The sequence below is a fragment of the Dermacentor variabilis genome, chromosome 5, assembly GCF_050947875.1.
Source record: "Dermacentor variabilis isolate Ectoservices chromosome 5, ASM5094787v1, whole genome shotgun sequence".
Taxonomy (NCBI): Eukaryota; Metazoa; Arthropoda; class Arachnida; order Ixodida; family Ixodidae; genus Dermacentor; species Dermacentor variabilis.
Window position 1 is genome coordinate 185,167,864 of NC_134572.1, and position 27,289 is coordinate 185,195,152.

General features: G+C 50.9%; 1 protein-coding gene across 3 annotated transcripts in view; it reads right to left on the bottom strand.

Annotated features, from left to right (window-relative positions):
* The window catches only part of LOC142583389 (protein roadkill-like), a 346,742-nt gene that overhangs the window by 142,825 nt on the left and 176,628 nt on the right, over positions 1 to 27,289 (bottom strand). The window contains exon 1 of one of the 3 annotated variants that reach the window (XM_075693835.1): positions 10,158 to 10,539. The exons of the other annotated variants lie outside the window; for them this stretch is intronic. The gene's annotated coding sequence lies outside the window, so the exon portion shown is untranslated. Of the gene's footprint in view, positions 1 to 10,157; positions 10,540 to 27,289 lie in introns of those variants that run through there. 3 annotated transcript variants of the gene reach the window in all.

Genomic DNA, 27,289 nt, shown 5'->3' on the forward strand with positions numbered 1-27,289 from the left:
TTCATTAATCTCACAATGTAGTGCAGTATTTTGTCATGCCGACCTGCTGTCATAATGTGTGATCCCGAGGTGAAGGCCCTGTCAGGAGGCATTGTTGCCTCCTTTTTCCGCGCCTCGTGGACATCCTGTACCACCTATGTATGTCCAAATAAACTGAATTGAAAATAAGAACGCTATAATCAGCGAGCGGCCGCGACGCTTGCTGTACTCGCGGTCACTCGTAGATGGCGACCTCCACACGCACAATCGTGCAAATCCTCATGTGACGATAGCGAGCGCAAAGCGTCACTAGGGCTTCTAGAAACGTCTGTCTTCGTATCATCGCAGTACATGTGCTCGTGCGCATACAGCCGCCTCTCTCGCACTACTTGGGCCCAAAAGCACAAAAGTGGGCCCCGTTTAATTTCCACATTTACTGCTCTACAGAGAGAAGGCGCGGCGGCAACGCACAGTCCAGCGGGAGGGAAGCAATGAACGCTGCCGCAAACAGTAGCGCCGAGGCCGCTATAGGTGAAACGGAACAATCGCGCACCCGCTTCCTGCGCGATAAGCATACGCGCACAATACAGGCACGCGCCGGCCGACGCGCGGTCACGGTGTGCCAGCTCGACGTCACACAGCGAAGCAACTCTGTTCCTCCCGAAACATTTGCTGCTCGCACTCTGTGCAGCACATGCCTGCACGCCCATACACCGCACGCCTGTGCGAGCAGTGACCGCCACCGGGTGTGCCGACTAGGAGCTGTCCTTGCAACTTTCTCGAGCGACGGCAAGCCCTGCTCGCCGGAGGGGCGGCATAGAAGGCGCCGTCCGCACAAGACGGTGACGAAGGGAGCCGCCCACTAGGCCGCTGACCGATGGCTGCTGCACTGCGACACTCTGGCAGCTTTCCCGTAGCAGGATGACAACGTCACCGAGACGAGCGCCGTACATAACGGCGACCCAGCGACGGGGAGACAACAAAGACGCACGCTTCGCGACTTTCAGCGTGCGCCTGCACAGGTCCTCAACACGGGCCGTGCTTAAATTCGTGCTCGTAGCTAACGTGCCATCCGGGAGCTGCGGTGCTTTGTCCGCGAGCGACCGCCGCGTCAGGCGAGGAGCAAGCTCGTGCCGCCGCCGCAATGCTCCCTGGCCCAAAACGAGCGAGCGTCCTCGCTCCGCATGCACGACGGACAACCCAGTTACACCGAAACCCAGATCGAAGCGGTGCAGCGCGCCCCCTTGCACCGGGGCTGACCCCTCACGCCGACCGCCGCTGACCCGCTCGCGATGATGGTGGACGCCCCGCACATGCGGCCCCACCGCGGGACCGGGCGGCGCTGCGGGAAAGCTGCCGCACAAACCGGTCACGTGGCTTGCGACACGCGTTAGGCGAGCGGCACGCAGCCGAAGTCGTGCGCAACGTCGGTGGACGACAGGCACTTGGGAGTTCTGCTGCATCGCGAGACAAAAGTGGGCGCTTTCGGGCGCCGAAACATTCACCGCGCGGCACCAGTGCGATTGGACGAACCTCAGCGACACCTGCACGGTGGTCGCAAATGACCGATTGGTGGGATCTAAAAGCTGAAAAGACGCGGTGGGCTCCATAGTAAATTAGGACGCCCCGGCATGTATACTGTAAAGATTCGTTTCACTTTTCATTCTTGCGCTTCCGCCATTGGCTAGCATCGCGCCATGTCATATGGCGCGATGCTAGTCAATGCTATAGCGGACGGACACTCGCTGCGACGCGTGACAAACAATGAATAGAGTCTAAAGAAAACAATCGCCACCTAATGTGCGTCCTGGTTGTGGTCATTTTTTATTCTTTTTCAGGACGGTTACCTTACACGTCCAACGTCCTTAACCCGTCGTTATGCCGTCTCAGCACTGTTTCTTTGCCATGATAACTACGTATAGCTCACATCTGTATAAGTTTCGGGCCATGTCGCATACTGCAACAGCCAACTAAGAAGTCCAACCACGGGTTTCCTAACCTCTGGTGTAATGCGTTTACGACCAAAGTGAAGGCCTCTCATAGTGGCATGCCCTACCAAGACATGTCTAAGAGCGGGGTTTTTCAGTATCACCAAGCAGCTTGCTCAACCACGGTTGCTCTGCGAATGAATCAGTTCCATAGGCACAAATATTTACAGATGCTTGATTTAAACAAACACTAAAGAGAAAAATAATTTGAGTTGAATTGCTAAATTACCCTTCTGCAGTGGCAACAATGTACGCCCCTTTTACCGAAGAGGAGGCTTGGTATACATATCGGTATACCTGCCGCGGTGGCTCAGTTGCACTGCTGAGCTAGAGGGTCGCAGGTTCGATCGCGGCCGCGTTTCCATAGGGGTGAAAAACAAAAACGCTCGTGACCAAAACAAGTAACACTATAAAGCACAACGACAGCGGCGAGCAGAGTCGGCGACCGTCAAAAATCTCGTCTGCGGGTCGAGCGCACTCGTCGAAGGCTCCCCTGTAATCGCCGGTGCCCGCGTGGCGTCCAGAAAGTACGACGCGACTCGCGTCGCGCATACAATCGGATCACGCACGCTGTGGTGCCAGTCTCGTGCGGCACTCTGCATTCCTCCAGCATCTTTCAACATACCCTCCTCCCCCGCTTTTCGCCTCACGCCTTCACTGTAGCCTCCTCCTCCGCATTCCTCTTCGCGCTCTCTTCGCTATTGCCGCCTTTCATCCCGCGCAGCGCTCCGAAAAGAATGGCGAGCGACGATGACATTTAGTTGAAACCGCACGCCAGTTGAGCATACTCGCTCATATTCGTTCATCGGACGGCCATCTCACACGTTTCGCTGACGCTAATCTACGTCTTTAAACGCTTTGAGCGCGGATAAGAGAAGAGGGGGAAACAATAAGACAGGGTGACGAGATCGACGCGTCGGCAGGAGACACGCTTGGTGGTCAGACGCTCATTTGTACAAGCTGCACCTCGACAGAACGTGTTCAGATTTGCTGTGCGAATCAACACATCCGCATAACTTTTCTTATAAGCGGCAAGATTAGCTTTGACGCATAGATTTCTTTCTTTGCTTTTCTTTCTTTCATATTGTTCCATGCGCTGGGCAGCACGAACAAGCGCATAAGTATAAACCCCATGCAAGCGATCTTGCACGCAACAGCGACAAGCGACGCGACGTGAGATGGCTGTAGCGTTCGCTCGTCGCCTACAAGTTGCACCCCATGCGAGCGATGACTTCGAGCGACGTCTCCCCAGTGTTGCCGGTATGAGGGCAGCAATATAGGCGCTGAAGCTAGCGTGACGCGTGCTTCATTAACTTGAGTTGTGTTTTACTGTAAGAAGCAGCATAAAATATCTCCGTCGGAAGTACTTGAGTTACATACATCCAGTTCCGGCTTCGTGCTATCGGCTAGTCGCTCATAGCACTTCCGGGCGACGAGCGACGAATTCTAGATTTGCAGAACCGAGCGATCTGTTCGCGCGACAGCCCGATTTATCGCTCGTCGCTGTCGCGCACAAAGTCGCGCTCATGGGGTTTGGGCTTAACGGGGAAAAGCCCCCCAATCACGCGGCGTGTTGCAAGTGCACTTTCCCGCACAACGAGGCTGCAAAGTGGCGCAGCGTGGTGCAATGGAGCCAGAAGGGCGACGGCCCGACCTCCATCAGACAGCCAGCGCTCAAGCGCGGTAATCTGAGGCTAAGAAGGTGCTAGGAGCAGAACGGACAGCTAACAACCATTCAGGTACGAATGCTTGAGTACAACGTTTAAAATTTTATTTCAACCGTATACGTCCTGTCACCAACTTAACAGCAGTCACAATCGCAAGTGTGTATTTTTTTTTTTTTAGCACCTCAAGCATCTTCGATTCAGACCTCCACGCAATATTTCGTGCACCGTAGCATAACGCAACCGTGACGAACCCCGTAAAAAGACCGTACCCTTAGGGTTGAAAAATCAAATCGCGCATTTACGGGGTATACGAGAGGCGCCGTGGTCCTGGCTCATTTCAACGCCTGCGAATTCTTGTTCGCACACCCAAAGCACAATAAGCGAACGTTTGTGCGTTACGGCCCCATCACAAACGCGGCCCACCCAGGCCGGTGATCGAACTCCCAACCTCATGCCCAAAGCGCCACATTCGCTGAGCTACCGCGGATAATGCGGTGCTCGCAAAACGCTCTGCAGCTTGCGGACGCCGGGTGCGATAATCCTGCATGCAAGCTCGCTCTGCTTAATAAGGACGTGATAACCAGAGACGGAATACTCTGACACAGGGTGTTCGCACCTTTATACCACGCGCCGAATTATACTGGCACATTCAAGCTGGTGCTAGCAGAATCCCTTAGAGTCCAGCACTGTTCCGGTTTGCGCGCGCCACGACGCGCCCCTCGATCATGCCAGGCGGCGCTGAAGCGTCATGTCGTGCGTCGTTGAAGTGCGACACAGAGGTGACACCTGGCAAATGTCATTGTGAGCTCAGGCATCTTGTCGGGGCTGGAAGTTCACCAACGATCGGTAGGCCGGCTGGCTTTGGGAGCACACGCCAAAACCACAAATGAGCATTGCTGGGTGACATATGGGTTGGGCTTCTTTCAAATTCAACATGTTAGAATATTAAGCCAAGTGTAAGACTCGTAGCTGTAATGCCAGTATGAATTGAAGTAAACGTAGCCTAAGTAAATACCTGATGCTGTGCTAGAGGTCCTCTGTTGGAATCCTGCCATCGGGAAATTTCACTTATGTTGACTAATTAAAGCCAACATCTTTCTAAGCGACTTTACCACCACTTTTTCATATCGAGTATGTTTCAAACCTCCCTCCTGAGCCGATCCTGGAAGTAGTGCACAGCGGCGCCAAAGAAATTGCATCATCTTAAGGTTTGAGCTCTGTTATCGTTTCCTACATTTATATAAGTGTGATAAGATTTAAGATAAAAGGCATGCGCCGCCGGTGTTTGTATCGTGACATTTCTTGTGGGCTGCCATTCTCAATATCCTGATAAATAATTTTACCAGGAATGTAAGACCTGGTACGAGCAACTTTAGGGATAGGATGGCGTTGCAGTGTAACCCGCACACACCGCATAGCACGAGATGGGATATGGCATACATATACGTCAATATATGCGGAACCTCATGGCGACGACAAAAATTTGTTCGGGGATATCCATATAATTGCTATCGCAATAAAATGAGCGACTGAAGTTCGCAGATATCTCAAAAGTGCGGACACACAATTGAGGAACAGGTGCGAAAGTTGGTGGCCAGGTAACTGGAATTGTAGGTAGACAACCGGAAGTCATCAGAAAGAAAGTGAGAGAAAGAGAGCGAATAGGGTGCGAAGGATGGAAACAAAGCAAGACGTCGGAGACTTCCAAGAATGGCACGACATTAGAAAGCAAAATCTGTACGACGACAACACAGTGACTTTCTATTTGGGATACGAGCTGGTTGCCTAAGGTCAAAGACACATCGGAACAAATATTCGCAACAAGATGAAGCATGTGTGCGCTGCAGCAAAAATCCGGAGAGCACTCGGCACATCGTAATGGAATGCGAAGGCATTCTCACCCAGAGAAGCTCGTAGGTACAACTTCCAGAAGCGCTGTACATTAAAGTGGACGGTAGCATAAGCCGGTCGGCAGTCGACATAAGCAACAGACGCTATTGGTGGGAAAGAAGAAAAAGCAGGAAAGAGATTGATACGACCGGATCCGTAAGACGCATAGATTTTAAGGAAGAAAGGAAATTAAGGAGATACAGGCAGAATGCTACATTGAAAAGCATATATAGATTCTCTGATTAGCTCAAGCAGGCTGGGTGACAATTTTTTCCCGTGTGTCACGGACACAAGCTAATTAGAACGACAGAAAGCTACGCGACTTGGTATAGAGATTCATGAACACAAGCATGGAAGTGCACAAGAAAAACGGGGAGGAGAACACAATAAGAGTGGTGTCCAAAACATGCTGTCTATGATGTATTTCCAGCTCCTCAATCGCTTCTGGCGCATGCAATTAGATAAAAACATGGTCTCCGAGTCCTTAGAAGGGTGATGGTTTGGGCTAGTTGGTTTTGTCTTTTAGATTGCGTGGTACAGCGCGAAGCAGGGACGCAAGAAAAACGAGCACAAGCGCTGCGAGTCCCGTTTCTGTTCCTCCTCAGACGCAGACGTCGCAGGAGCGTTAATTTGGTCACCACATATGTTTAGCTTTATACCAGAAAATAAGGCAGAAAACGTGCGTGTATTACATTAAATCAATCAACCAAGTTCAGTTTTAAACAGAACAGGGAGGGGTTAAGAGAGAGAGAAAAAAAAGCAGTCTATAAAGACTGACGTGTGGCTTGACTAAGCTCTCGAAAGGGCGTCTGTCAGGGTGCTCAGCCTTTTACTTTTGCTCCAGTTTCTTTTTTTTTATTTTCCTGTAGGAAAGAAGGTAGGGGAAAAAAAAAACATCTCAGAGTCGCGGGAAAGCAAAACAGAAAACGTATTTGCGTGTGCTCAGGGGAAGGTAGCGAACTTGTCAATCGCGGGCGCTCGCGAAAGATGCATGGCCGTTTATTTATCTTTTCTACGAGGTAATCGAGGGTAGAATTACGCGCGGAGGTATCTGCATGCCCTCAGCTCTAAACCAGCTGCGTGCGAGATAAGCGACCGGTGACGTCGTCGTGTTGTTCATTTGAGGTCCGCGAGATGCGCTTAGCGTCAGAACGCAAAGGGCCTTCTCTTTCGCCCCAGGAGTCAAAACGGAAACAAACCAGGTCACAGGCAAGGAGCGAGCTATTCGCCAATGCGGCCAGGTTCAATGGACGGGACGGTCGAGATGCGTCTTGGACATCCGAACGTGACACCCCCCCCCCCCCCCCCCCACTGGCCGACACAGGCGCCTCAAATTGCGAGAGAAAACGGGGCATACAACACCTGCGCCAGCGAGCATGGCACAACAGATGGCGCACACGAGTGACGTCGTCCTCTCACCCCCACAAGTAGCGCACGCATATTCGGGCAGACTTTCTCACCGAGGCGGAGAGGACGCTGACCCAACTCGAGCGGCGGTTGAAAAATGCGACCTCGCACTGGGTCAGATCGGAGAGGCCGCCCCGCATCGCACGCCGCCGGGGCCACCGGGCGGCTATTTTTGCGCCGTTTCGGCAGCGCATCTGGACGACGAATCTGCCGAGACACACGGAGGGCCCCCGAATTCGCACCCGCGCTGCTCGCTCCGCTTGGACGCGCCCCGAAAGCTGTGCGCGCCGCTCGCTGTTGCATGCACTGCGCGATCGAATGCCCGGTGAGCGCACGCAGTCGGGTCGGCCTCGTTGCGTCGGCTTCCACCGGCACCAGGAGAAGGCGCAGCGCAAGGGCGCCGCCAGTTTCGCGCTTGCGCCTCCTTTCGTGCCGCGGGCGCCCAGAAACACGTGGCACGCTCGCTCGCTTATGCACCCACCAGTGCTGGAGGAACGAGCGGGACGCGCTCTTATATGCTTCGGCTGAGCAGTTCAGAAAAAAAGAGGCGTACACGGGTGCATGCCTCGTACGGGCTGGAACGTGGCATGGCCCACGCAGCCTTGGAGAGCTCGGAAAACACTAACGACGGGTTCCTACTTAGCCACGGCAGCTCACCAAGAGATATCCCCCTCACCCTTCAGAACAACTGCACCTGTAGTTACGCAGCAGTGAAAGCACGGAGGCTTTGGCTGTCGGAAAGGCACAGTGTAAACCGCAGCGTACAGAAACAATCCGGACCACTGCCACCCACGACGCAGCCTGTGCGAACGTCTCGGGACGTGTCTGAGTTGCGGCCGAGATTGCTGCCGTATACGCACTGCGGAAGGTTCCCGGATCTCCGTTTCGGGATATTTTTACGGCAAGGTTCCCCTGCTCGAGAACATGGAACACGCCACATTTATATCCGTTTATCGGCATTAGACGGAGTGACGTCTCCCGCATTCGGAGCGGCGCAATATTCTGGCCGGCGAGAAAGAGCCAGCAATGGGACTGCCGAACGCTCGTCGATGCGCAAGCGCCACGTCTGGCTTCTGCAACACAATCGTATCGATCGGCGCACTCTTCTAAGTGTTGTTGCCGAGCCGCCAAACGTTTGCGTCACTTTGCCTGAACTTTCCGAATTCTTTTTTGAATTACTGCAATGCGTGTGTAGCCAGGCTATCTCTCGTTACTTCCCTCACAAAAGCTTGTGTTATGGTCAACTAAGCTTACCGCACATGCTGCATACAACCCTAGTGTCAGCTATACTACCTCTCACCGACTAGGTGCAGCGCAGTGAAGGCTACAGCTCGCGTTAGCCAATCAGTAACGAAAGCCGGCTATATCTTCTAGAGCAGGGCTCGCCCATTGTGCACTATATTAATACTTCCCTGACGCTGTCATCCTGTCGGCATCAGTGATGGAGTCGTCATTCTGGTTTTCTTCTCTGGTTAGCTGCACGGAATTGCTCGAGCGAAGTGCTTTTATAGGAAACCTCTTTTCCCATCCGCATGTCATCGATAGGCACAATGATGCATTTTCAAGAGTACGAAGATCACTCAAACACACAAGCGCAAACATATATATATATATATATATATATATATATATATATATATATATATATATATATATATATATATATATATATATATTATAAAGAAGTCACCCTCAGGTGACTCTCCCGTGTTTTTTGCTGGCCTCTGAGTCACCGGCGCCCGATAGTGAAAATGCGCCAACGGACCCGATAGCAACGAGGCAGCAGTTCAGGACCAAAAACTGCCGACCCGTGATTCATAGCGCAAATGCCCATGGCTTAATGACTCACGACACTGGCTTGACGAGGGATATATCGGGAGCGCAGAGCAGTAACAAATGAATTATCAGTCCAGCTTCAAGGTGACTTTTTACCTGCGGTGACAACAAATACTGTTCGGCAGCAACCATTAAGGCAACACGGTATCCCACCAGAACTCAATTACAGCAGCATTGTCGAAGCAAAAAGGCTACTCGTGCTCTTTTAACGCCAATTAGTGCACATCGGCCGACGGACGTTAACAAATCGTGCGCAGAGTGCGGTGAGCTATGCCCGACAGAATGTGTCGAGGTGCAGCCCCTCCCCCCCCCCCTTCCGGCGCTTCAAGCAAATATGAACGACATACGATGCCTTGAGTGTCAACACGAGGCTCGCGCTGCGCAGAAAGAAAAAGCTTTAAACACAAACGACTGTAATTAAATTCCCATCATTGATCCAGGCAGCGCAGATGGCGCGGCATGCAGAAATGGGCGGAGGATCGAACCTGCAACCTCGGGTGTGGCGCACAAAGAACAGCTCCAATAGCACGCATGACAGATTCCTGCCAGGAATCGTTGCGACGCTATGGCGAGTTCTACCAGATATACCGACACGATTCCTCATCAACAGCGCGTGTCACTACACCCCTGCGGCTATATTAACCAGCGGCAGACTAGTGAAACTATCGTACAGTCAAATTGTAAGTATCTCATTGAAACAAAGGTCAGGAGCGTTACAAAGGAAGACCGCGCAATAAGCAGTAATCTTAGATGACCGAGCCAGTGGGAATGCGCGCAGTAATTAACGGAAAGCATAAGTATTGTAATTCCGAACCAGGAGTATTGGCCAGAGTATTGCAATACTTATCTGCTGGTGCGATTACAGTCTTGCGATGCTTTGATGCAAACGTCGTCGAGCAAACGCGCGAGCGGGCGTCCACGGAGAGTACCCCCATATGCCCATTTACCAAGATATGCGGCTTCCGTCGTGAACTATTGAGAGGTTGATGATGCACATGGGAGGCCAGCGATGTGTGGATTCGCCCAGTCATCTTGTCAAACCCTCGCAAGCTAGCCTACAGCTGAAAAAGCTGTAGCCGCTGCCGCAAAATAAACTTATTTTCCTATTCGCTCTTCGCGGAGATTCTGCGTCGAACGCTCCTCTGGTTAAAACGCCAAGTTGACAGTGACGATAACCTGCTACCAGCCGCGTCACATTGGAGCCCCTATATAGGTGAGCGGACAAGGGACAAAAAAAAAAAAGAAAAGAAAAGGAAAGAACGCTTAAACGAACAACCGAAACGCGGAGGGCTCAAGTGTTCACTACAAGGGCATCGTGGCCGCAATTAAGATTAGCGGCGAATCTAAATTGCTCCACGGTACGTGAACGCGGCCGCGCCTCTCGACTTACCGGCGTTGGAGGATCGGCGAGTGTCGCTGCAGGTTAGAGGCAGTCGGCGGATCAATCGTAGAAGAACGTTGCGGGGAAGGTTAAATCCACAAATCCGGAGCGCGCGATTGCCGACGGCCTTCACTCGGGCGTAGCACACAGATCGGCCGTCTTCGCGAGCAAGGGAGGAGAAAAGCTGCGAGCCAAACAATCGCCGAGATCACACGGGACACCTTCGCACCCGTCTCGTGCACGCCGTGGGCCAGTCGATGAAAAGGCAAACAAAAATAGGCCGTCGCGCTCTGGCGTGCGCGCACTGCACCGTCCGATCTCCTCGCCGCCTTTGTGGGCGCTCGACCGGCTCGGCCAAGCGTTGCGTCGCCGACTGCCGTTGCTCAGGGCGCCGCCATCTTGGCCACTGCCGTTAGCGCCGCTTGCCGAAGCGCGGCAGCACCAGCGGGAGCCGGCTGCGGCGCGAGCACGCGGCACTCCGCCGGCGCGCTGCCGGCGGCACTCTTCCATAGGCCAGAGTCGGTGGACCAATCGGAGCGCCGCTTTCAAAAGCGTCCAGAGCAGCCGCAAAGACAAAGCGGGAGGAGGAGGAAGCCGAGCGGAAAGCCGTGCTCCGCTGCGCTCGCCTAGAACGCAAAGCGGCAATGGTTCTCGGGCGACCCGCTTAAAAAGCGGAGCGTCGTTTTGGTGTCACAACCTGTCAACGCAAACGAACGACATCGCAGCAATGGTTTTTCGCCACTGCACCGCGGACAGACGTCGAATGGCGTGGTGAATGCTCGCGTACTTGCGACGGACACATGCAAGCCGAGGGAGAGTTCCTCAGACACGAAAGCGGGGAGCGGGATGATTAAACCTTTTCTGCGTCTATCTTTTTATTGCTGTAATTTCTTTTATTTAGTTACACATACATTGGCCTCAACTCCGTTTAACACTCATGACAACTAGCTATTGCCCATATTCAAAGACAGTGATATCAATCACCTCGCCTCTAATTCAGTAAGCTAATTACCGTACCACCAGTGAACTTCTACCGCGTGACACCCACTCCCAAGAATTTAGTACAAGTTATATTCCTCTCAATGTTCAAATACAAGTGCGGTTCTTGCGACAGCTACTCACTGGAACACATCTCAATTCACGAATCACTTGCGTTACTTTTTGAATTCCGCGATGCCAATCTCCATACAGCACCCACAGTACCTAACTTGCCAACCGTAATATTGATGAATGAAAACGGGTGAATGAGAACAGATTTCTACAACATAGAACACTACTAAGATTTTAAAAAAATATAGCAATTCGCATCAGCCAGTAACTCCGCTTACGATGACTTAGTATCTGATATTATCCGATGCAATGTGCTGAGTGGCACAGACACAATCACCTACCAGATGGTGCCGCTAGCTTGCGCGACAGAAATGCTGGATCACGGGGAAAGACGTTCGACTGCTTGCTGTGAACACATATGCGAGACCGAAATCAGAATACGCATGGGTAATTTGGGGCTGCTACTGTACGGCAAAGGATATTTTATCAGCTAGAGATGATCCAGCGAAAGGCCATTAGACTGATCTTCAACTGATCTTCAATAAACATAAGAGATCAGATTCCCCAAGTACACTCATGAGCAAAAAATGAACCTTATTCGTAACAATCCAGAAAAAATCTCAGTCATATAAAATTTCGCCAGAACATATTGGCTGGTAATACCAACATAACTGAACTGCCTTACCTTCGTCCGTGCACTTCCAAGGCACACTGGAACTCATCTTTTGCAAACAATTTTGGCGAGAACTAAGGCATTCCAAACATTTCTTTTTGTTCGCGAACAACAACTATATATACACGCATATATAAACGAGAAGAGAGGGGGTTAGCCGAGCGTCCCGATTTTTATTAGTCTTATCATAAGAAGCCAACAAACACTGACACCAAGGACAACACAGGGGAAATTACTTGTGCTTAATAAATGAAATAAAGAACGATAAATTAATGGAAATCAACGTGGATGAAAAAACAACTTGCCGCCGGTGGGACCCGAACGCACAACCTTTGCATTTGGCGTGCGATGCTCTACCAATTGCAACATATATATATATATATAGTACGACGAGTACGACGTCGCGAGGTTGGAGGAACAAAACAGTGGTTTATTTTACTTCATTTGGAAACACTGCAGGCCAATTTGACAACCAAGTAGGAGGGGCAGTACATGTTGTACAGAGCGATGGTGAACAATAATGGATTACACCAGAACACCAAAGTGCAATAATTGTATATTATATATATATATATATATATATATATATATATATATATATATATATATATATATATATATATATATATATATATATATACACCTCGCGTACTCGTATAGTACACCTCGCGTACTCGTCACGAAGCGTCGCGTACTCCCGTCGCGGGAGTACGGTCGACGGCGTGGGCCAGGTATACGCACCCGTTTCGAGGCGCACCTACGCCAGGCAACATTCGCTCCAATCATCTCTGCATCACGTCTCTGGTAGCAATATCTCATTCAAGCTTGCGGTCGTCGATCGCTTGCGGGCACTGCGTGGCCAAGTATGTGTGCACGCAAGGGCCGCCTCAAAAATCAGAACTACCAATGTAATCAACATTCTAAATGCGTTGCACGCATATTAGGACACCTTTGGTCGGATCGGTGGAGCGAAATTAATTAGCAGCCGCAGACTGTGCCCGATAAAAGGTCTGCAACTTAGACGTACTCGCCGGGGGCCTGGTTGGTGCACATTTGACACATTACGAGAAAATACACGCGCACACCACAGAAGAAAACAAACGGGCCGGGGGCATGTGCGGTCGACTGTTTAATCCCATAACGCTGTCATAAAAGCATACGCCGAAATCTGTCACCCGTTGCTTGCACCTCAGAACCACAGTGTGCTTTCATACCCGAACAGCCGTTTCGAAACACGGAACGAAACGCCAGCGTTCCGTCGTTGCTGGTGTGCGAAGCAGGTATACACGGGAAGCGCATCCGCGAGTATTCCCCTCCAGTCCTCTTCAATAATTTGCACGCGAAACATGTTCCCCCTTCGATAGGCGCAGAACTGTGCAAAATAAAAGCTTTTTGACGTTTACGTGCTCTATTCAAACAGTTAACTTTGTCAATTTTCCTTGACTGCTCTCTCATGTCTCATGCTGCAAAGTACTGCAACTCAAAACTCTCGTTTCGCTTAGGTAGGCCCGCTTTTGATTGTTGTTGTTGTTGTTGTTGTTGTTGTTGTTGTTGTTGTTGTTGTTGTTGTTGTTGTTGTTGTTGTTGTTGTTGTTGTTGTTGTTGTTGTTCGATTGTGATTACACATGACAGATCAAAATTAGAATATGCATCGGTAGTTTGGGACCGCTACACGGTAAATGCTGATTAATCAACTCGAGGTGATCCAGCGAAAGGCCACTAGGTTTATCTTTATAGAGTCGCCTGCTTGACTCTAGAGGAGTACAAGTCCAAGTAGTCGCGGGTTCTTTTGTTGCCCATTCATCATTCTTATACAAAGCTTTAGGTTTCAACGCTGGTGTCATGCAGTCAGCAGCACACGACGCTTCCTACACCTCGTGATATGTTTTGATCAATCAAATCGCACTTTATTGTCAATGAAGCTCATCAGCGAGTGTCTTAAGCGCTTAAAGCATTCCATGTATCCAGCGGCCCTAATGGCGTCCCCTCCGTAATTATAAAAGTATATTTGCCCCAGTATTGACATCTATATTTAATAACTTTTTGAATACTTCCGCTTTCCCTCACATGTGGAAAAATGCTCGTGATTTTCCTGTTTTTAACTCTGGCTGTAAAATCGATGTCCCGAATTTTCTCTGTGCCATGTCTAAAGATATTTGAGCTTGCTCTTCCCGACATATTGTCTATATCAATGTGAACTAAAATTCCGTATTAGCATCGATTTCTCACCGGCCGCTCCCCGATCACACATCTCTCAAGCTTCATGACACAGATCTCCACGCCGGTACTTCAAAGGGGGCAAGCGGACGCCGTTTACTGTGACTTCAGCAAAGTTTTTGATGTAGTCAGCCTCTCACTGTTTCTGATCAAGCTTACAATATTGTTTTATGTTGGCTGTTGAATTGTCAATCTCTTGCGCAGTCATCTTCTTGACAGATCGCGTTATGCTAACGTCGATGGCCAAACGTCTTCTTTTTACGTGGCAACCAGCCGTGTCACTCAAGGATCAGTATTACGACCACTCATTTTTTTTATTATTAATCACGCTCTTTTCACTATTCGGAATTTTGCATTCCTTCTATATGCCGACGACACGAACATTTTAAAGAAAATTCATACTGTTGATGACTGTCGCATTCTGCAGTCTGACCTGTTTTCTTTTCTAAATTGCGCAAACATTATATCCTCACCTTGAATTCTGCTAAGACCAAAGTCATGAATTTCACACGCGAAACAGCAAGCCATTTCTTTCTCTTATTCTGTAGATTCTGAACCATTGTGTAAGGTTTGCGAGGTCAAAGATCTCGGTGCACTTTTTGATGGAACCTTACGCTTTTCTGCTCACACTAAACGCGTTGCTGTGCTGGGTATGCGTTCTCTTGGCCCTATTTGCAGACTATTCGGGAATTTCAATTTCGTACATAGCTCCACAACTTGTACGCAACAGCCTGTCTTCTTTAACTCGAATACACGTCGGTCGTCTGGAATGGCACTTCTAGATCCAACAGTGACATTATAGATCGGGTGCAGAAAAAAAACTTTCTAAGCGTATATCATCACCGCTTTGCTGACACGGACACTGGATCTTGTCATCGCCCTTACTTCGCTGCCGACGTAACCGCGCCGACCTTCTGCTCCTTTTCAAACTCCGTCACGGTATTCTCACCTGCCTCGAACTCCTCCGTTGTACGATATTTCGTATTCAGCACAACATCACTAGAGAACATAGACATTTCCATGTTCCTGCCTGTCATCACTAATACTCGGTGGTCCACAGAATACTGAGTCTTTATAACGCTTATATTCAAAATCTCGATATTTTTTATAGCTCGCTGTCATCAGTGTGTTCTTTTCCGAGCTCTGCGTTGTTGTGCCATAGTTTCACACATTGTTCGACTGCCCTTCTCCTCCTTTTTCTTTTGTATTCACCGTGCGCCTTATTGTATGTACACTCTTCAACGTTTTTTTTTGTAAATTCATTGTTGTTTTTTACTTATATCGATTCTTTTTTTTTTTGTAATGTATGCATACGCCAGCACTTAGACCTTATGGTTGCTCCTCGGTCCGATAAATAAATAAATAAATAAATAAATAAATAAATAAATAATGTATCATCATTATTGTCGTTGTTGTTGTTGTTGTTAGCAGTAGTAGTAGTAGTAGTCAATGGCAAGCGGATAAAAGAAATCGTCAAAATGGAGGTGAAATGACACCGATATTATTAGCACAGCTGCATGCAGCTCAAGCGCTTCATAACGGGCGGGGATGATCCGGGCAGCTGAATAAGACACCACGAAGCACGCGCCCGGAGCGAAAGGGACGGACGCACGAAAGCGAGCGTACTCGAGGAAGGCCTCGGGGACAGCGGTTGGCTAGGGTTCGAGCGCCGGCAAATATTATCTCGCCATGTGAACAAACTGATTGACATTGAAAGGGACTCTCAACATGGACACGAAATTAGACGGTAAAAATAAATTGCGCCTAAAACTGATTGAGATTGAAAGGGACACTGAACACTGATACGAAATTAGACGGTAAAAATAAATTGCGCCTCTGCCGTAACGAAATGGACGCCTTTAAGAGGCAGACTAAAGTGAAATGCGAGTTGAGCTGCGTTAGTAAATTATTGTTAGTACAATATTAGCAAACCGACAGAGGGGGCTTGATAAGCCAGAGAAGACGCAAGAAGCACAGGTGGCTACCCAGCTATGGCGTCCCCACACGAGCACGCCATGACATCACCGATTTTGACGGCGTCCGTATTTGTTTTTTTTTTCTTTAAACACTGAATTCGAAAGGTGCAGGAGACTCGACTACAGAGAGTTTCGAGAACTGCGGTACAAAGGATCAAGTACGAGAAAATACAATCCATGGCATCACATTGACGCACCCGCGTGTCGGCGAGAAATTCAAAAAAATGAAACTGCGGCCATTTTCTACTCAAATAATCAACCGCATAGCACATAATAAGCAACAAAAATACAGTGTTCAAAATAATACCAAAACATCAGTCTAAACTGATATCAGTCTAAAATATCAGTCTATACAGATTAATTAGAGTTTCTCCATCTCTAGTGACCCTCCAACACGAGAAGAGACTTTGATATAATACGTGAAAAACAAAGAAGAGACTAGCGACGTACGCGTTGTCTATTTAAGTATACGCACCAGCTCGCTGTGCATGACGTCACAGATACCGCCAGAACTCTTTCGGCAGAGCAGGACGGCCTTGCGCTACGTAGCGGAATCAAAGAGTGTAAACACAGCAGGTTACAAGAAATTTCGCTGCGTGATGTGAGGTTCGGCTTTCTGCACGAAACAGAAAGGGAGATGAAGTTGGCCTTTACTTCTCTACTACATAATCGAGCCTTTTCCGTCAGTCCAGTGGAAATATGTAGTCCTGAAATAAAGCTTTGACAATGCAAACTGGTTAATTCTTTAGTGTCGCTATTTAGTGTCCTTCGAAGCTGCATGGAAGCGCGGGCGATGTGAGCTGCACTGGAGGTGCACTTCGTCCCGAACGGTGGATGATGAGCTTCCTACTGTCACGTGATGTCCAATAAAGGGGCTCAGCTGCCACACCTATTGCCCACTCGATGCTCCGCTTTCCCTTTCCCTTTCCCTCTCCCGCGGCGAAGCTTATCAAACGAGCGGCCTCGCAGAGGAAGAACACGGAACCGCGATGACAGCTGCTGACCGATTTCTGTGGCGTATGTATGCAGCCTCAAGGGCCAACAGCAACGAAATTTCGGACCACTCAAAAGCACTTAGTGCATAGGTGTAGCGCTGCAACCTCGGTGCGAAATTTCAAGTTTGAAATACGAGTAGATGCGTCACGAAAAGAGTCACCGCAGTACCGCTCGCCGGAAATGACGCATGATCGGAAGCGCGCGTAGCTGCCAGGGACGCGCTGCGAAATCTTGGAGGCGACCATGCTGAGAAGACTTACGTCATATCCGCTAACTCCCAGGTGCATGCGTCGTCTGCAGAGGCGTTGTTGAAAGGCTGCTAATAAGAAACTTGTACAACTACCAGCCCTGCATGCAGCTATGGCAATTAAGACCGCTTCAGTAGTGTAGACCATAGCGAATTTAGCAAAAGCAAATATCTTCGTTGCAGTTGGCCTTTAATTGCTTGCTTGCTTTCGTAGATAATTCTCAAGTTTCATCTGCAGCAGTCGTACTTTGCACGCGTGAGTGCTGTGGCGCACACGATAGACAACAGCCATGCGTCGTCCTGCCTCGCTTCTCGGGCGAATTGAGCGGCGGATGGAGCGCGAGGTGCTCGCCACGCGTCGGGGACGGGAGCGAGGCGGGACGACGCATGCCTCCTTGCTATCGTGTGCGCCACAGCAGTCACGCGTCCCAGCTGCTGCAGGTGAAACTTGGGAATTATCTATCTACGAAAGCAAGCAAGCAATTAACGGAGAAGAAACGCGCAATACCGCGGCTGCCCTGAGGCCAGAGAGGAGGACGTGGGTCCCGAGAGAACTGCATGCAGGAGGACCCTGCTCACGCGACATCGCAGCCAACGTCGACGACACTCGTCCCCGGCAATAACAGCCTCGCGTCTGGATCCACGGTGCCGAAGCGCGAGCACAGAAAATTCCGCCCCCTCGCGCTTCGCAAAACGCTGGCCGGTGGACTCGGCGGTTCGCAGGAAGTGAAAGCACCACGGCGGCCGAAAGGAAAAGAACCCGACTGCGGCCGGCGTCGAGCGGACGCCGCGAAAGTCCGGGCGGGAAACGCAGCGGCGCCTCTCGCTCGATCGGCCGCCGTAGACAATGGAAGAGGGACGGCTCCGAGGAGGAGGAGGGCGCCGCGTACACACACGGCACGCGTCCGAAGCAGCGCACCAAGGAGGCAGGTGAGAAGGCCGATCGATACCGAGCGCAAGTGGGACAAGTCACGCTTGCATACGCGCGCAGGCGCGAAGCTGAGCGCAAATCGGCCAGACTATGTATACGGAAGTCGAAAGCACGGGACGCAGAAACCTGCGCCTGGTGAGATGGTATAAAAGCAAAATACACACAACAGAAACGGCGGCGTTATCGGCGTTTCTTCCCGCGTGCATTTTACTTTGTCCCGTCCAAGTTTGGCGGTGGTAAAGCAAGGCGCGCGCACCGCGGAAAGCACGACGGCACCGGTTGGTTCGCTGAACCGTTAGCGACTTCGAAGAGCCACGACGTGTCCGAGCAGCATGCAGGTAACGAGTGAGGGTTGCTTCCTGCAACTATACCGTCCTGTGCTTTACGCAGAATAGCGGAGAAACAAGGGCGCACGCATCCGGCACACTGGAAGGAACGAACGGCAGCGCTTGGAGCGTCACACGATTTAACCAAAGGGCGCACATCTCTTCAGTGTCTGTCCACATACGAATCTTCCACAGGCAAGCAAGGCGAGCGAGCGCCGGAAGACGCCCGTTCTCGTGAACACTCGAGGCCCGTGTTCGCGAGGAAGTTCGCACGAGCAGACGCCAGCCAATCGTGGCGTCAGGCACATCCCAGTCGACGCCCGTTTCTTCGACTTTTCGCTCCATTCGAACGTACTGGAAAGTCAGGCGAGAAACCTTATATTGCTATGGGAGAGGAACTCGGATAGTTCGAACGCGAAAGCATGCCGCTTTGTGAATTCAATCACCAGCGGCGCACAATCATGCGCGTAGCGGTGATTAAAAGCTCGAAAACAGAAGACATTTAGCAGAAGGCGCTACAGCTTTCCTATGGGTGAGGACGGTGATGACACCAGGGCGCCAGTCCTGCAGTGGTGATGACTACTTAGGTTTACCCTGTTTCAGGATTTCTTTAAGCGCCGACGACACTGTTGAGGTTAGTGGGTCATTGGCCGACGATGACATGTATAGTTGTTCTAATACTGCGCCGATAGCGACTACTTCGAGCAATGAAAAAACATTTAAATTTGTTCATTTTGTCGCCCTTTGTTATTTCCACCTTTCAGATAATTCGACCAACTATTGCGGTCCCGCAAGGGTCGAATTGACGGGAGCCGATTGTATTAGTGAAGGATAGCAAACAGGAGGGGGAGGGGGGGGCATCTCTTGCTAAGATGATGCTCCAAAAATTCAGGCCTAGAACGCCCGAAATCGGTGGTACGTAGCAACAAAATACATCGCCAGGCCTTTCTTCCCTAAGGCACCTAACGAAAAGCTCGGACACATGGTCCGACGACTTCGGCAGCGACCCCTTGCCTTAAGGGAAAGCCCTTCTGAAAACACGGCGGGACTGGGAGAAGTACCGATTGTTGACGAATGAATGCACCCAAACAACCACTCTCCAGGACGACAGACATACATTAAGTCAGGAAGAAAGCAGCAGAAACCTGCAGAAAATTACCCACAACCCCTTGCAAGACATGGACCTCCTTCACCTACGAGAAACACATGTAGAGGCTTCACAAATGTACACAACGTACACAACGGAAAAATGTACTCGTATGTCGCTTCTTCACTCAAAATTTCTCGACAGACAGACATCAAAGCACAAATTATGCAGGCAGTCACTGGCAGACCTGATGCAATAAATTACACGGCCGTGTGAATAACCAAGCACTAAATAAAACCATTAGGCGGGTCTAAAACTTGAACCGCGGTGGAAAACCTTTTGGCTACAGTCTCTTGTTACACCGCGCGCGCTACACCTGAATCCTATGGATTTTCCCCTCTTTTCAATATATTTTCTCTTTCTTTCTGGCACATAAGCCTGAGAGATCCTTAAGCTTTCGTATTGGCCAGCAGATATAAGGCATTCGCAAACAAAATTCGTGCTCCATTCGCAAACCACCAAGTAAGACTGACGCTGAAGGAGCCGGATAGCTCCTGGGCCTACAAGCAATTACAAGAGTTGACGAAATATCAGCCTTAAATTCTAGCCACTGCCCTCATTGCTGCATGCATCGAATGATGCCACGACATTACAAAAGAGAGGAAAAAAAGTAAACCCTGCCACAGAAGCACCTTTCTCCGATTTCCTCAACATGCGTAATCGGTAAGCTTGTGTAACGGATGGCGAACACGCGCCCCGCACCGAGGTGGGAGTACAGACCCAAACAATCTTCAGACGGCATCTGCACTACTCCGCCTATGGCTGCACCCGAATACTACATACTGCAGAATCCCCCATCGTGTTGGCTGAATACCACGGCGTAGACGTATGAAGAAGGTGGACTCGTGTGCCCACGTCGACACTGTACTCAAAGATAGAGGCCAACTGCGCCCGGAGCTTTCTAAAACACAGGGTGTTCGCATTTAAAAAGGCTCATTTGCCAGCCAATCGCACTCGAATGAGCAACATGCTACCGCCTCGCTCGCTTTAATATAAGTGCTTCGAAGTTGTACTTCACTGTGCGCAGCCACGCAAATGCTCCGTCACCGGTGTTACCTCGAGAGAGAGAGAAAGAGAGAGGAGCGAAAGTGTGAAAAAACCGGACTCGGTACTTACATGCAGAAATGTTTTTAGTATGGTCCATTAAAAATGAAGGCGACGCGAAAACGAGCCATTCTCAGTGTGCATATATACAGAATTTCGTAAACGTTGTGAAGCAAGCCAATATCTCGAAGATAAGCAAACAAGTTTAAAGCCTGCTGCTGCCTTGCAGGAAAAGGCTTCAGACCTAACGTTCTTGAAGCGCCAGTGGTGCTTGAATAGACATGTTCATTTGGGTTTCAAAAAATTGCCTCCAACCCACGCTGTGAAGGCGGTTGTATACAGCAAAGCAAACAACGACAACTAGAACGAGTACCCATTGCGACGTAGGTTGAAATTGTTCACGTGGCGACATTCACACGTACTGTATCAGAGCCTAAGGAGTTTCGACGGCCTGCGACTTGGCTTTGTTATGTTTGCACCCTAGCATTTGATTTACGGAAGGCCAGATCTATCACGTGGCGATCGTGGAGGCCGCATGGTGCCTGCTTCCAGCACACGAAGACTGCGCTGCGCGCACGGCAGTCGTCGCATTTCATCCCGCCTGCCTGACAAAAGTGGGCGCACATTGACTGCACGGCAATCAGACAAGTGGAGCGGTTGCAAGCTGCAGACAGAGGTATTCAAAATTTAACAGCGAATGCTTTAAACCACAACGGGTCACAAAAGAGAGCGATAAGAAAAACAAAAAACAGAACAAAGCGCGAGAAGGGATGCTAGAGCACCGCTGTATACAGAACGGTGAAGTATTCCTTTCGGGACTCTGTTTCCCTTTATTTGGCCACAAGTGTTGCTTACCAGCGAAGAGAATAGCTAGCGAAAGTTGCCCTTTCGAACGTCGCGCCGTAACCGCAGTGCGGGTGCGCCGGTATGACGTCACAGACCTCAAGTTATCTTCCCGTGCTTGGGTCATTCCTGTAATCCTCGTTGTGAACAGACCACGCCCGAGGAGACGCTCTCAATATCCAAGACGTCACGAGCAGCTAGAGCTGAAACGTCAGACAACAATTTGTTTCTTTTTTCGTCTTCTCTGACTTTCCTAGCTTCCGGCGCTCACGGTGACGTTTGCAGCTAAACAGAACTACAAAGGAGAGATGCCTGTCGAACACGGTGTCGGTCAATCCACCGCGGAGCTCATCGAAAAAGGTGCCCCCAATGGCTAGGAGCATTTGCATCGCCATTCCGCTCGTTTCTTTCTCGAGGCCCTCTTCGCACCTCCGCACGCGGCGTGACAGCAGACGGGGCACATCGTCGTCACACACGCCTGCGCTCCCCTCCTGGGCGAGACCCGTCGGGAACGCGGGGTCGCCATCGACGAGACGGCTTTCTTTCGGTGCAGTAGCGTCGCCGTCCGCGCACAGTCACGGCGGGAGAGGAGGCCTCCGCCGCCCCGTTCCTTCTCTCCTCGAAGACGAAACGGCGAGGAAAGGGTGACGCATCTGCGCCCGGCAGAAGCTGTAAATCAGTGCGCACACGCGGCGGGCAGTGGGGAGGCACCTGCACGCCGACAGCGAAGCTTCGCTCATCTCGCAGCCGTTGGCAACGCGCTTTCTCCGTCACTTCTGCAAGATGGCAGCGCTGCGCTGATTTCCTCGGACAGGCGACGGAAACGAGAGGAGAGCAGTGCTTTAGTTTGCCTGCTGCCGTGCTGGACCGTGCCACGTTGCTCGGGCGAAACACATCAGTCGGTGCCAGCCCGACTGCGTAAAGTAGTGCGCAACAGCATATATAGTTCGCCTCTTTCTCATCTTCTTTTTTTTCTTTCACTTGGCCTAGTTCCAAGTCATTGTCGACTGCGTTTACCTTCCCTTACCCCCCCGACCCATTCCGCACCACTAAAACCTCCGGCGATCTGTAAGGTTCTACGCATTACACTACGCCCGTCTCAACTAGAATATCGGCTACGCTCCTTTTGCTTCGCACCTGCTGAAGCTGCGTCAATCATTTCTCGTTGCAGAGCTCCTCGTGCGGTCCTCGGCCCATTCTCAAGCGTCACTGGGCCTCGCGAGTGTGCGCGGCAAGCGGCCGACGCGACGGCTGCGCGTGTGCCAGGCCCCGTCGGCCCCCGCACTCCCGGATGCCATTCGTCAACAGTTACGGCATCCACCGGCGGCGGGGCCAGGTGGGCCGCGCTTCCCGAACCGCTCTCTGTCGGAACAGGTGGGAAGAGCGAGATTTCGCCTCACGCTGGCCACCACGTCGCCGTCCTCCAATCAAGGAAGAGAGCGCGCTAATTTCTAACCATACTGGAGCACCAAATCAAGCCCCCAGCTGCAAACAGCGCTCCGAAGACGCGTCATAGTTCAGAGGCGACTCGCGTTCCCGTGATACGTCGTAGAGTTACGGCTCCATATATGCGCAGGCAGACCATTTTGTAGTGAGGCCTTCCAACAGATGCGCATATGCAGAGACTTCGCGTCGTTTGTCCACTGCACGCAGCGGCCGTTAGAGATGCTTGCCGCAGCGTCTATATTAAGTTCGCGAGAGTGGCCTGTTGGGCTAGTTGGTACATGGTTATGCTAGGAGAATGCCAGCAAGCTTGAAAAATGGAAAAAAATCGAGAGGCAGACATAGACAAAGCGACAGGAAGGTGGCCGACAGGAAGGTGGCTGGCCACCGCCCTGCTCTTTTTCAAGTTTGCTGGCATTCTTCTACCATGTCCATATCTTCTGCTGTCCGAAAAATCGGCCATTAATGCAACGCCAGGTATGTTTGCAGCAATGCCGCAACGCAGGCAACACTATACGGTGCCCTCATGGTTGTGTAAAGCCACAACGTAGTTCACCAACGTTCTTACATCGGGGAAGCCCGCCCCCCCCCCCCCCAAAAAAAAAAGAAAAGGTGGGGGAACGCAGTAGGAAAGAGAACGCCACGTGAAGAACAGTCGACGTCCCTCCGATAACTGTCACAGACGGAACGAACATTTCACAAGGACAAGAAGAAAACAGAGACCAACAGCACTTGGGCATCAGAAGCCCAGATTAGTTCACGCGTGGTAAGTCTATTTTGACTTTCGGACCTCGCTAATCGAATTGCCGGACGCGGTGTGTGGTCCCGACTGCCACGGCGCCACGAGACCCATACGAAAGTGCGCGAGTGATCGGCAGTGGGGACGCCCGTCCAGGTCGGAACCTCGAATACGGGACCTCATTCTGCAATCCGCCGGTCTCGCAGACGGCCGGTGCCCGCCCTCCGTTCAGGTGAAACAGTCGAGGTTCCCAACTTTACGACGGCGCGGGCTGCTCGCCTCCGAGCCCGGCAACGGCACGCGAGCCACAAGCTCGCGAAACGGCGACGCAGGGTCCTCGAGGCTCCCCGCACGTGGCGCCACGCGACACGGGCAGGCGACGGGCGAAACGGCGCGAGGTGCGAACGGAGCGCGGCGACGCTGCGCATCGCGCGCCGAGGAGAAAGCGTGCGGCTTCGCGGTAGCCATAAATTCTCGTCGCCTTGACCCAGATGGAGAGGGAGCTGGCGCAATACCGACCAGGCCGCTGTCCACGGCCAGAGCATTTGTTTTTGCTGGCCCGAGAATCCCCGCCAAGGGCCGCCCTCTCCGGCTAATTCGAGAACCCGATACCTTTTGCCGCCTCGGCGATCCACACGGCTTCCGGAGGGAACGCGTCCGCTACGCCGGACGCGCAACCTCCAAACGCGAGCAGCAAGGGCGCCGCGCGCTTTCCGGCCGAAGAGCCGGTCGCTCCCTCGTGCGTCAAATGCCGCTTTTCGACGAAATGACTCTGCTGCTGGGACTGAAGGTGAACTCGGGCGGTTCCTGCCCTGCAGATCACGGGCCCGGCCCGTGCAGCTACATAACTCGGCGCATATGCGAGGTGTCGACAAATTTTAGTCGCCCAGAGCGTGATTGATATAATCAGGTTTTGTCACATCTATCGCAGTCGAGCATTTTGCTTAACTCTCCCTGATATTTTCTCTCCCTTGATAAAATCCCCGATCATTACATTGCACAGTTAACTACGTCTGTAACAACTCCGGCTTTATCAATATCTTCGTTGCTTTTTTTCTACAAACACTCTCAACGTCTCCAGCTTATAACGACTGGTGATCTGTTTGCGGCTCCATCCGCTTTGAATTCTAGCGAAGGTGGACGTTTCCTATGGATCTTGATGGGAAAATATATTACCATTACGATGCGAAGTCGTTTCCGGGCTTTTGCAACAGCAGGCCTCATGCTGTTGCGAATATTTGCTCCCGCATATATTTTTACCCTCAGGATGCCAGCTATAAAGTCTAAATTAACGAGTTATTTACCATTTTGGATCATTCTTTCTTCATAGAGCGCATCTTCATAGATTTTGCGAAAACATTCGATTCGGTACGTCATAAATTACTACTCTCCGAACTACGCACGCTCAATTTAGACCTTCGCGTACCAAAACGAGCACAGTGCCTCTCGTTTGGCCGCACGCAGTTCATGAAAGCAGTTAACGACCATAACTCTGCTCCTTGTCCCGTGACATCCAGAATACCGCACGGGTAAGTTCTGGGACCCTTGCTCTTTCTTGTATACATTAACGATCTGCCTAACAACATTTGTTCGTACATAACACTGTTCGCGGATGATTGCGTTATTTATCGTGAAATGTTAACTGCTAATGACCATTTAACACTTCATTCGGACCTAAGGAATATAAATCCATGGTTTGACACGGTTAAATAAACTGAATATTAATAAATGTAAGGCAATGAGAGTTCCTCGGCGTACTTATCACGACACACGTGCACCGCGTGTACCTATTCTCTTAATAACGCTCCCCTAACTCAGGTTTCTACTTACAAATACCGTGGCATTTATATTTCTCCAGAACTTTCCCTGCAGGCAAACCCATGTTGACCACATAAGTAGTAATGCCTAGCCGTACTCTCGGTTATATCAAACGTGTTTTTTTTTAATTATGGGATTTTACGTGCCAAAACCACTTTCTGATTATGAGGCACGCCGTAGTGGCGGACTCTGGAAATTTCGACCACCTGGGGTTCTTTAACGTGCACCTAAATATAAGTACACGGGTGTTTTCGCACTTCGCCCCCCATCGAAATGCGGCCGCCGTGGCCGGGATCCGATCCCGCGACCTCGTGCTCAGCAGCCCAACACCATAGAAACGTAATTTGAGTCTACCTTCCACCAACTTAAATACTTTCGCTTTATAAAACACCAGTTAGGCCTAAGCTTGAATATGCATCTACCACTTGAGATCCTCGTGTCAGTTCACTTAACCAGTTAACTTAACCATGTTTGGCTTTAGACGACATCTTGAGACCCAGGGCGTGCTAATTCAATTGAAGGAGGAGATACACGTCCCTGCCACGCGCCCTCACCACGGGCAATCTCGCGCTAGACCTGAAGGAGGCATTTGATAGCGTGGCCTACGAGGCGATCCTCCGGAAATCTCAACACAGGATGCGGGAAGAGAACACACAGTTACGTTGTTGGTCTTCTATCTCACCGCATAGCCATACTCAAGATCGAGGATATAGCCTCGGACTCCACCACACTGGGAAGCAGAGGCACTCCCCAAGACTCGGTTCTCTTCCCGCTTCGCTTGAACTTCGCGCTCCTGGGTCTCCCGTGCGGCTGGGGAGCATACCCAACCTACGCCATGCACTATATGCAAGGGAGGTGACCCTATGGTCGGATACGGACTCGCTGGGGGGGGGGGGGGAGGTGCAAGACATTCTGCAACTCCGCTGCAGGCAGCGGATACGGTAAACAAATATGCAAAGGAGAACGGACTTGTCTGCTTGCCTCGGAAGTCAGATCTTCTTGTGGTCGGCGGCGGCGTCGCACCAAGAAGGATGAAGACAGCATAGAGATCATACAAGTTATAAAGCCCTGCAAAACGCTCACAATCCTTGGACACTTCATACAAGCTGATGTACAATGCGACCAGGTGCTCTAACGCCTCACCAAAACGACGCAGTAGTTCTTACACATTATTCGTAGAATAACAAACATACATCGAGGCATGAAAGAGAGCGACACCATCCGCCTCGTTCGAGACTTCATCCTCTCTATAGGGTGTGCAGCGCCGTACGTGGTGTTACTGACGAAAACCGACAAAAGCAAACTAAACACAGTCATTTGAAAAGCCACAAAGCAAAACCCTTGGTCTCGTATGAGCAAGTCCAGAGAGAGCCTATTCCGTATGGGTCTCCAGAACACGGTTGAAGAAGTAATACAGTGTCACCTCTACAGTCGGTAAATGCGCCTGTCTATGACCCGAACAGGAGTGAAAGTTCTTAAACGAATCAAGTGGAACTCCCCTATAGATGCTAAACCACCCAGAAGATTGGCGACGTCACGTCATGATGCATCGCTTACAGAATGCACCCTGCCTACCACCACCGAGGGCGGCGCGAAGGAAGAGCCAAGCCCCTGGGCATGGTTTACGAGTTCCTCCACGAGGTGGTCGACACAGATGCAGCCGCATACCGTGGCGGAAGAGCCAAAGCCGT